Here is a 12,034-nt window from a genome sequence, read left to right on the forward strand (position 1 = left end):
GAACAACATTCTAGGCCAGGGTTGATTTATAATAACTTTTATAAGGATCAGGTTTGGTCAAGAAAGAAAACAAATGCACTTGAAGCACGCAGGCAGGACCCACAAAGGGTTGGTGAGACATGATTTTTGTCATCTCTAATGGGGCCTCTTCCATGTTGTGCAACTGGGATCGCTGGTATACCTTGGCCCTTTCCTCCAGGGACCCCTTGGAGCTGTGAACCACACATGATGCCTCTGACTTGAGGATCCTCTTTTGCCAAGACTGGATTATTTAGCTTGGTGCAATTGGAGCTTGGGAAACTTCTTTGGTGGTGTAGAGGGCTTCCTTTCAATCCTGCAGAAATGCCAGCAGCCAGACTTACTTAGGTGATGAACTTATTTGTAAGAGTGCAATTACTCTTCCCGCTTTTCACCACACTGGCTTGCCCAGTGTGTCCAACCATAACATTTTTGTTCTGCAAAGTGGAAGAAAATAACATCTTCCTCTGAGATACTTAGTCAAAATAAGTAGTTCATTTGAAGCTCACTGGTGATCAGGAATGTTGAGAGAAAATCTGATGGAGGGATTAATTGTGGTTTTGGGGATGGGATATATTTGACCATAATTGTGATCTGATCCTTAAAGAACATAAAAAAGAAAAAAAGCTGGGCATGGTTGAGATTTCTAATGTCTAATTTTTCACTGCTGATAGTGGGTCTGAGCATTCTGCTGTGCCTGAGGAATAAGACCTTAAGTTCATAACAGATTATTTTGTAGATGCAGTTCAGTAGCTATCAAAAAAGAAAAAAAAGTTAGGAGTTACAGAGAAGGAACAAAGAGCAACAAGAAACAATTTTTGAAGGAGTTGCCTCATCCATCCCTGCCTCCTGTGCTTTGGTTTGCCCAGCTGTAGTCTCAGAGCCCACAAGCTGAAGCTGTTTTAGGTGAAACTCACTCAGAACATGCACTTTGGAAGCACACCTGTTTTCCATGTGCAAAGGGACACTGAGTCTTACCTGTTCCAAAATAACACCCCCAAACAGGTACATAGGGCCAGGTCCTCTTCTCTGCACACCAGCCCCTATGGTGTTGATGATGTGGAGGCAGCTTGTCTCTCGGGGGGTGGACAGGACTGTGCTGTATGGCTGCACTTGCTGTGCACTTGTTCTCCTCTCTGGGCATCTCCAGGGACTGGGGACCCGACACTGGGCCAGGCTACACCTCTGGTATGTTCTGGTTGGGTGAAGTATTTCAGGGACTTAATTTTAATGGAGACATTAATAGAAATATTACGGAGAGTTACTGAAAAATAAAAATGGCCATATTGTTTTTCTTTTTGGGTCATTTGATAACTAAGGACATTACCAGGAACTGTGTATTTGTTGCATCCCTTTCTCCATATAAGAGAGAGAAACATGCATCCTGTAGCTGATACAGTTCACATCCTTTATTAAGAAAAAGCTTATTTCTCTCCTGGGAATTAGATTTACTGCTGCTGTTAGCAAAGGCCTGGGAATGGGATCCCCTGGCTGAGTTGCACTCCAACTCTGTCCATCCTGGAAGTTTTCCCTCTGTAACCTTTCCATGTCAGAGACATTTTCTTCCTCCTGGTGATGCTCCATCTTAATTCATTCTGACCTATGTAACTAGAATATAGTGTCATAGTTAATTGTCACCATCTGTATGTAAACCAGAACAGTTTATTTCTATCACATCACAACAGTGACTGAACTTTGGCTACTTGAAATGTGTCCAGGAGCAGACACCTAACTCAGGTGTTACTCAAGAGTAACTTTGAGTTACTCTCTGTCAGTCATTACTTCTCTCTGCCAATTCCACGTTACCTGGAATCACAGGACCGAAGAATGCTTTGGGTTGAAGGTCTCTTAAAGATCCCATGGGGTTGGGATCCCTGTCATGGGTTGGAACACCTTCCACTAGACAAGGTTGCTAAAAGCCCTCTGCAGCCTGGCCTTGAACACTGCCAGGATTGCAGCATCTACAGCAGTGCAACCTGTTTCAGTGTCTCATCACACTCATTAACAAAAAAATATTTCTCTATGTCCAGTCTCAACTTTCCCTCTTTCCTTTAAAAACTATCACTACATGTACCATGCCTATGCCCATGGGAAAACTCTCTCTCTAGCTGTCTTGTAGCCCCCTTTAGGTACTGGAAGGTAATGAGGTCCCCCTGAAACCTTCCCTTCTCCAGGCTGAATAAACTCAGCTCTCTTAGCCTATCTCCATAGGAGAGGGGCTCCAGCCTTCTGTACCCACTCCAACAGAACCATGTCAGTCTTGTGCTGGGGCCTCTAGAGCTGGACACAGTACTCCAGGTGGGATCTTACCAGAGAAAAGTATAGAGGCAGAGTGGAGCAGAGGAGAAACTTAAGCTCCTACACTTTGGTGACTTGCTTTGTCAGTCTCAGCTTGCTGGGAGTGGAGGGAGTGTGCACAATATGTGTTTTCTGAGCCACAAACATGCGTGAAGCTGCCTGGGAAGCAAACCTTGGGGACAGTTAATTATACGGTCATTTCAAGTTGCCTCCAATTTCTTGGAGGCATAACAGTCATTCAGTTTGAGACAATTACTTGGTGCAGTGCCCAGACCATGTGCCATGAGGCTGAAGGAGGTGTCAGCAGCAGGAGGTGGGCAGCAGTTTGAGAGCAAGGGGATAGGTACAGATGCACAGAACATTTGAAAAGCCCTGATTGCTCCAGTAATCAAAGAAGTGAACATTTTAAAACAGAACACTCTGCAGAAATTGTGGAAAACTTGAGGGAGGGCTCTGGCTCCATGCTCTCAAGCAGTTTCTCATTCAGGTATCCTAGGGAGCTGTCTGCAGTGGCCCTGCCTACATGAGCAGTGAGGTTTTTGCAGGTGTCAGTCCTATTCATTCCAAGGTCATAGGCCCTGGTATCAATCTTGTTCTTTTAATATAAAAATGATTAGTAGCTGACATGCATATGCCTGTATAGAAGGAATGATGCTGATTGGGTGGTAAGCTGTCAACTCTCCCCCTCTCTCTCCTTTCCTCTTATTTATGTGCAGGCTTTGGCTGCCATCCCTGGAACCAGCTGCTATCGGACTGTGGAAGATCTTCTGATGCCAGCAGCAGCATCTGGATGCCTGGCACAGCTCTTTGAACAGTTGTTTTGATTTCTATTGCAGTCAGCATGCAGCTGGAATTTTTTATCCTGCCTGGTGATTTTTCTCTTTGGCTCACCTTGAATTATTTGGAATTTATGTGTTTCCATCCCATGGGGGAAACAGGACTCTTTGCAGTAACTTCTCAGTACTTGCGTAGAAGGTCTTTGCAGCTGAAATATAGGGAGGATTCTCTTCTGCTTTTGCATTTGTATGTGCTTTTTACAGGAGAAGCACACTAAAATTTACTCTCACCCTGAAGCTATTGCATACTTACAGAGCTCATGCTGTACTCATGCTGAGTACAAAAGGAGAAACTTTTGTAGAGATGGCTGCAAATTTTTTAAAATCTGTTTTGTATCAGAAATATCTAATTATACAGGCAGAAACTTTCTACATTGTGTATTTTTTTGGATCTAAGGTAGGATTCCTACTGGCAAGTTCAGATATGAGAGCAAAAAAACCCCTGTGAATTACTAGTGATGGACCTCTCCTACCCCATCATCTGGGTATGAGGAGCCAGGTTCAGGGTCTTGCTCTACCCAATTCAGTGCTGTGACAACCTGGCAGAAAATTTGAAGTGTTTTCCATTGCAGCCTTTTTTCAGGCCAGCTGAGATGTAAGCCCCATAACTGGCTAGCATGTGTGCCTGAGAGACAGGAACTTCCCTGAACCAAGGGGTGAGCTGGGGAGATGGAGGAGGATGTGTCTGTCCCCAAAATGTTAAGAAACTATGTTTTGTGAGGCAAAATTAGGTATCAGTGATGCAATTTTTTTTATTAAGGATCTTGTTTGTGGCCTGGGCCATACCCAACCACTCATGCTCTTCTCATGCTTCCTTGCTCTTTTGCTGCATGTGGGTCCAAGATGTCTGGGGTGCAGGTTTCATCATCCTAGAAATACTCCTCCACTGCACTTTGCTGTGCTGAGACAGATCCTTGCCTGGCAGCAGTTTCCTTGGTCTGCAAGCAAACACACAGCCCACAGCAGGAGAAGCCAGAGGATCGCTACCAAATTAGGAGACTGGGTTGCTGGCTAGGTCAGCAGAGATACCGTGGAAAAGTAAAAGACAGCTTTCAGATCCACCAGCTGCTCTGAAGAGGCCTGAAGTAGTTTCTGGAGCAACAGCTATTTTTGGGAATGCAGTGGAAGTGAGCAAATGTTATTGGGTTGCCTGGGGCTTCCTTTACTTAGGACTGTGTGGTCATCAGTTTTGGCACCTTTGGACAACTTCATTTAGGAGGAAAAACTGCACTTAATTGTGTACAAAATGAGATTCCCAAACTGCACTGGGGGAGTCCTTCCTGGGAAAAGCACAAAGCAGGGTGTTGGCACTTGTGGTGTGGCTGCTGCTGGGTTTACAGCTGTGGCCACAGTGTGAGCTGGGGGCCTGGCAGCCTCTGCCCTGCCCAGCTCAGCTGCTGCCCTGCTGTACTGGGTGGAACAGAGGGAGAAGGGAGTTTGGCCTCCTCACACTCTTGCATCTGTATGGAAGAAGCCGAGAGAGCCAAGGGGAGATTTTTGTAGGTGATTGCTTTGAGTTCCACCCTGAGTTGTTGGTGGAAGGAGAAGGAAGGGAGAAGCTGAGTGTGAGCAGCTAGGAATAGCTGCTGGTCCCACTGAGAATGGATGGGCTGGGGACTGCTTTCATTTGTCCCCACTGGCCCCTTCCACCCGAGGTCCTTCCAAGCAGCAGTGATCCTCCTGCCTCCCCATGGCTACCCCCTCCCAGGTGATTTTGGGGTGCAGATCAAAACAAGGCAGGTGTCTTGTCAGCAAGTGTTCATTGTAGCTCTGACCTCTTCAAAATGATGGGCTTTATTTGGCTTTTGAACCAAAAGGGTTGGGATACCTTTAGTTCATTTTGTGCTAACAGCAAGTCAGCAGCGTTACTCGCAGGACTTTCTGCAATCCTTCCTACCTGCGTTAGCTCAGTATTTCCCTCGCTTGGCAGATGCGTTAACTGAAATAATAAGGGAAGATGTGACTGTGGTTACACATGGTGCTTGGCAAGGACTCTTTGTCCTGTACGTTAGCCACAGATTTATCCTTCTGCTATGCGTACCATCAGTTTTTCATTTCCTCCCTTTATTCTCTATTCCAATTTCCCTTCTTTTTTTCTTCATTATCTTTTCCTTTGCCTAGTCTTGTTTCTCCCTGTGGTTCAGTGACTGCTGTCTTTTACCTTGGATCTCTCCTTTAGCACCAGCGAGAACAGAGAGCATTCACACGTACCACACACGGACATTTCCTACACACACCCCCCCCCCCCACCCCCCATGCATTGGGATCCCTGCCCATGAGGACATGTGCACATGCCTAACTATGTCTGATTGGTTTTGCACCAGTAATTTAACCTAAGCCAACCAGCTTTTATTAAACCCCCAAATGTCAAATAGGGCATAGGCAAGAACCACAAACCATATGTTTCTTCTGTTCCACCACATGCTGCTCTGCCTGTGTCTTAGAAATAATATGGATATGCCCCTAGGGAAGTTATGGCAAGGTGGGATGTTTACTAGAAGGCAGTCTTTGGATTTGTAGTTTGCACTGATCATACTGCAGATAAAAATCTGTATATATGTTCTGTGCATTTAAACTATCAGCTATTATTACTAAAGGCTTTTTTTTTTTTTTTTTAGCAGGGGAGGGGTAATTTTTGAGTATTTTGTAATATACTGCTTGTAACTTAAAGTCAGGTTATGTGAAACATGAAGCTGTGTGCTAATTCCAGCTCCATTCTAGAAAACACACCTTTAGCCAAAGAGGGTGCTCCAGATTCCTGGGTGTTATCCAGAGTTCAGTCCAGTGACACTTTAAACAGACACAGAAAAAAGAACAATTTCAGTAATTTTTCTTTCTTTCTAGCAGGCTGAGAAAATATGGAAGGTTTTCTTCTGTTTTCATGGACAATTTACTTTGTGCCATACTTAACTGGCTCTGCTGATGATATAAACCCAATCTAAAAACCTCCCTTAATTTATAAACTGTTTACATGGGAGAATATCCTTCTCCAAAATTATGTTGCTATTTTTAGCTCTGTTAGTGTTAATTTATGGAGGATGACTGACAAGAACTGAACATTAACAATGATCTTAGGCTGTTCCAGGGAATGGTAACTCCTATCTGAAATCTCCTTAAAAATATACTGTTTGAGGACTTAGTAACATGTTAATAGTTGTGTTAAAGAGCATTAGGCTCCACTCTGACTTTTAGTGGAAAGAGAGATCAGTCTGAAACAATTTTCATTATAGGAAAAGTAGAGGGGACACTTTTGTCTCCCACAGACCTGAGTGAGCACACAAGGAGGGTGAATGGCTATGGCAGGTCCTCTCCATCTTTCCCACTTGTTGGTCAAATCTTTGTTTCCTTGATTCTCTGTGTTTCTAAAATTCAAGTTTCTGTTTCTTTTCTGACTGAGCAGTTCTAGTCTCATAAGATTTTTATGAAATAAAATCTGGACCAGTTACGGAAAACACAGGCAGTATATTGAACACCTTAGTAACTTTTCCAAAGGCAAGATGACTCCTTGGTTAACTATTTCTTTCTTACAAGATTTGTTTTTCTCATACTGAATGCAGGGCCTATCATAAATCCATCTAACTTTTTGGTCCTGGTTATCAGATCAGAAATGCTGTGGCCATGTGGAGCAAAGCACTCATCCAATGTTGGCTTCTGCTCTTTCAATATTTAGGAGTTAACCTTATACCAGCAAAATTTCTCTGTGTCAGATGTTGTTCTGGCCTTCTGCAGCCTGCATAAAAGTATAATGATGTAGCTTATTCAACAAAAATGTAATTGTGTGTCTGTTCCTGGCCTGGATCAAATTTCTATTGCTGTCTTACCCAGCATCGTGCAGGATGAATATCATGGAGCATGGATCAAAGGCTCTTCCTAGGTGTATTTTCATAGTCTTTGCTTTGATTGGATTAGGAATGAAAGGGTCCATACTGAAATGTAGATCATCACTAGCAAATTTCAGAGTCTATCTGTTAAAATTGATGTCATTCACAGGGCTCTTGGTGCTTAACATGCAGGGTCAGGCAGTCAACACTGCACTTTTAAGACCCCAGTGATAACCTCCCCATCTCTGCATCTGCTTGGCCTGGAAAGAGTTGACGTTTCATTCCGTGTGAGCTGACTGTGTGCTGCACTTCTGTGTGTGGGACAGATGTTTTCAGCTACCACAAACAGAAGTTAAGAAAAAATAGTGATCTTAGTGTATCATCACACTTTATTGCAAGTGACAAATGGAAAAGTAATATTGCTTTGACAATATTTCAGGCATACTTCCTGACCACTGTGCTACAACTCAGTCATGAATGGTTAGCAATTTCAAAGGGGAAATACAATAAAATGAGAACATTAAGAGTTTTTAAATTGTCTTGCCGTATCAGTTTAGCCCAAAGTAGAGTACTGAGCAATGTTATGTTTTAAACCATAAAATTTTTGTTTTCAATGATGCTGTGTAATTGAGCTGCCAGTCTACCTCAATTTATTTTTTCATAATTTTGTCACTGCTTCTACAGAAGTCTCATAAAATATTCCTGCTGTGATTAAGATTCATCATCTCGGGAAGATTTCATTTTTCCTTCCATTTCTATGGTAAAGCAGTGACTGATCAGAATTGTATCATTGAATACCAGCTAAGTATTTTTAAATTGAGAAAAACCATCAGTCTAAAAGAGAAGCCAGCTTTGCCATAACATCTGTTTCTTTCAAGGAAGCAATAGTTTCATTTGGGATGGAAAATATGTATTCTTGGATATGAAAATGTTCTTTTGTGGTATTTTGGTGCATTTGCTACGTTCCAACACTGCATTTTATGTTACTACAGACAGTTTAATGCAATAAAAGATCTGCTTGTGCTAACTGGTAGATGATTAACCTTTGTAATGCATTTCATACCCCCAAGTGTTTTTCACTGTCACACATTTCCCGTTTTTGTTATTTGAGCACCTGTATCATCCAAAATGGATGATTGCTTTTAAATTCAGGGGGAAAAGCTCTGTAAAAGGGAGTTGCTAAATAACGTTTGTCCAGGCTGGGACAAGCTCTGACAAATGCTTTTGAGGATGTTTGGTGAATTTATTGAATTGTTATAGTCACAAACCAGTCTTTCCAAGAGAAGAGGTGACAATGAAAATAGTCAAGGACTGGTTTAAAGAGGAGAAAACTCTTATTGGCTGGACCATCATGGAAAAGGCCATGAGAGCAGCAGTGGGTAAAGCATGGTGGGTTTGGTGAACCTGAGCTTCACGATGCTCACTGACCTCATTGCCTTGGCCCTGAGCATGTGTGGATATCCATGGATGAAATAAAGCATGGTCAGAACAGGCCAGGGGAGGAGACAGAGGCAGGAGATCAGGCACAGCTACTCCGTGAGCTTGGAGAGCTGGCTGGGGCCTGGGACCACAGTGGGACAGAGGAGCTGTGCTGGAACGTTGAGTTGGCACACATTAGGACTAGCACTTTCATGTGAAGTGTGTAACCTTTCCAGAAAATTATGTATTACCAGCTTGAGGCTGGAGTACATATGTTTACTTAAAAGACCTGGTTGTGCTCAATTTTTAATGCATTGATCTTTTTTCTTCTTTTCATTGTTTCTGTTTATCTACTGTTATCTTCCTTGGTGGTAAAAACTGGCAAAATAACTCTCAAGAATTGCAATTACTGATAATGTGGCAGCTAGAGAAGTATTTACGCTGTTCTTGTTGAAATGATCTTAACAGAAAGGCAGCAAACTCTGGACATAGGCAGATCAACAGAAAAAGGGTAATTTATTACACTTGGCTGTGTTTGTTGTTGTAGTGAGTGGGTGTGAGAGAAATATTTTCATGATTAGCCTCAGATTCAGGGCATGGCGTTGGATCAGATTGTTAGTAATAATGTCTATCTGGTCTCAAGTTACTATGCTTACAACATGGGTTGCCTACAATTAATTACTTGTTCCAGGGCATAAAACTTCATTGTTTCCATTTCCATTTTGTTGCAAGTCCTCACTTCATTACCATCAGGTCACTTGTGGCAGAACTCCAGCAAGGAGCTAGGACTGCCTTTCTGTGGGTTTTGTGTTCTGGATTCATGGAGAGGGACAGCCTTTCCCTGAAGAGAAGTCCTTGTGGTTGCCAGCAGGGAGGTCAGGGCTGCGATGGGGAGCAGGAGGGCCACAAAGGAGGGAGGAAGGAGATGTGAGTCTGTGCTGCTCTGCTGCCAGGTCCCAGATGGGTGGCACCATAGCTGGCATCTGTCAGCTACCTGTTTTCAGCACCATCCCTTCTCCATGGGGTCTCTGTGTCTCCTGTGTGGATGACCTCCCCCATATTTAAGTCTCCTGGGTGATGAAAGTAGGCTCAAAAGCATTAAGTTGCAGGAAGTTGTGTCATATTGTAGCTGTTTTGCCTTTCTATGTTGTCATAGAATTCACCAAGAATCCTATCCATTTTCAGGTGAAGGAGGTGTCATCTCTTGTAAGCAAAGGGGGAAAATCCTCTTTGTGGGAAAGGAAAGTCAGAGATGAGCTCTAGTAGAGTTTCTTGCTCTTTTTTTTATTTTTTCCTTTTTTTTCTGTTTTTTTTTTACAGAGATTAGTGAAACAAAAATACATTTGTAAGAAGGTAACTCTGGGATTTTGTAGCATACTTCAGTAAAGCTCAGAAAGATGGTGACGATATGCAGGAAACATATATCATCCACTGTTGAAAAGACTGAAGGAAAAATCTTGGTGTTATTGGAATGATAGAAACTTAATGCCCTGATACTGTCATGCAAAGATATGTGGAGAAAGCCTATTTAAGAGATTATGGGAATTCATCAAGCACAAACAGCTGTGAAGGCAGCCTTAACTTTTGAGATTGATGGGATTTTTACAGTACAGAACACTTTAATTACTTAATTTAGGTGCTGGTGCATTTCTTGTCAGCATAGTGGCTTTTGGCACTGGTGTCCCAGTGTTTGAAAGCACTGCATCATATATGGAAGCAGCAATTGCCCATGCACGCCCTTGCACTATGAAATGCCTGGGGTAGACTCGAGCATTCCAGTTGTTTATCACATACAACCGTGGTATGACAGGCTGGCTAAATACAGTAAAACAGGAGAAGAAGAATGTGGGACCGCAGCCTTCATTTTTCTGAATTGCATAACTCCTTCGTAAAACTAATCTCTTTAAGGACAGAGTATCAAATTCTCATCTCTCAGTGTAGCTGAAGTTACCCCAGCAAATCTGGAATTACTCAGGAGACTCTCAATCCTTCAAGCCCTTGATCTTTGCATTAACTCGCATAGCCCGAGCCACCTGCTGTGGTGGAAGCTGTCAGGCTGCAGGGAGGGTACTTGGAATAGCCAGAAGGACCAAGAAACCTTCAAATTAGCAGAAACAATAAGTTCAAAGTGAATCAACTTACCTGTCTCGTTATATCTGCTTTTCTTACTAATTTTCTTGCCTTTTTATCCTCTCTCCCATTTAACTGGGTTTATGTTATAAATTTTATATATTGCAACATATATGTGGCCCAGCAGTGAGTCTCCTTAAACATTTATGTCAGGCTAAACTGAGTAAGTATTGCTGATTGCATCTATTTTGACTAAACCACAAAGCAAAAGGTTCAATAAGGAAATGATATATAATGACAGGCAGCAGTGGCAATGAAAAGAAGATAAAAACAGAAAAGAGCAAACATCAAAGACAATCCCTCTGCCAAAGGAGTCACAGTACCTGCTCCATCCTTGCCCTCTTTCCACACTTAGGACCAATGCTTGTCTTGGCTAGCAGGAAGCAGAGGCACCTTCATGAAGCAAACCCCAGCACCTCCAGGAGCAATCGGTCTTAACAGTGCTTTCAAACTCTGCAGGAGCTTGTGATTGTGCTTGTGCTCATCATCCCATGCACAAAACTCTTTTGGGAATAAAGCTCATGTGGTGCAGAGCAGGAGGGAGCCCTTTGCCCTGGGGCAGGTGCTGTGAGGTGCACTTCAGCACGTGGGATGTGACACACCAGTGAAGCTGCAGGCATGGCTTTTGCCAAGTGCCAGTTAGAAACAGGCCCATGGACATGCCTCATCTTGGCTTGAAATGGCTTCTGGGGTGCTTGATAGCCCACCTTGGGACCAGCTTGTAGATTAGCCTCCACCTACTCTGTCCATCCTAAGAATGACCTGTTTCCTTGGACAAGGAGTTCAGGCACCATAACCTTATTAAAGAATTCATTTTACCAGAATGGTATTGAAATGCTTCAGCCTCTTTTAGCAAAGTCCTTCAAAGCCCATGATTTTCTTTCAAATGAAAGAAGCAAGTAGTGTTATTCTAAATTTTGCCTTAGCTAATCATACATTTTACAAGCAGGTCACCATCTGCACTCTAATGATTTTCTTCCAGGAACATTCCTTTTGTTATGTTCAAATGAATTTTTATAATGGAATTGTTATTCACTTAGCTTTCAGCAATGCTGCTTTATGAAACTTCCACCTCCATGTCGGTCAAATTGTGTAAGTTTTATTACAGTATTCCTATAAATTACTTAGTAATTGAAGAATATTTGCAATGGAGAAATATTTTACTATTGTAACTTTTATAAACAGCAAGTTTTGAGTGGTATTTTGCTTGCCCCACAAAATAAATACTGATTTTTGAGGCTTTATACCTGTGTGTGCCAATGATGAAAATATATTTAAGGTCATGGAAGCAATTTTTTTCTGTATATTTTAAAACATCCTACACAAATAATGAACTAGGTTTTCTAATGCCAGAATTTTTTTTCTTCATCTGGTTATTCCAATGTTGCTCTTGCTCTTCTAGTACTACAAAATAAGAAATACAAATTTTGCTGCCAATCTTGATAAAAGATCTTTGCTTCTGAAATATGAAAAAAAATATTCTTAGCTTCCAGTTTCAGAGATCTGCATTAC

At 42.4% G+C, this 12,034-nt stretch overlaps 1 protein-coding gene across 1 annotated transcript in view; it reads left to right on the forward strand.

Moving 5' to 3' along the window:
- The window catches only part of ARHGAP6 (Rho GTPase activating protein 6), a 320,115-nt gene that overhangs the window by 42,267 nt on the left and 265,814 nt on the right, over positions 1-12,034 (forward strand). The window lies entirely within an intron of this gene.

This window comes from Aphelocoma coerulescens, chromosome 1 (assembly GCF_041296385.1).
Source record: "Aphelocoma coerulescens isolate FSJ_1873_10779 chromosome 1, UR_Acoe_1.0, whole genome shotgun sequence".
NCBI classification, from domain to species: Eukaryota; Metazoa; Chordata; class Aves; order Passeriformes; family Corvidae; genus Aphelocoma; species Aphelocoma coerulescens.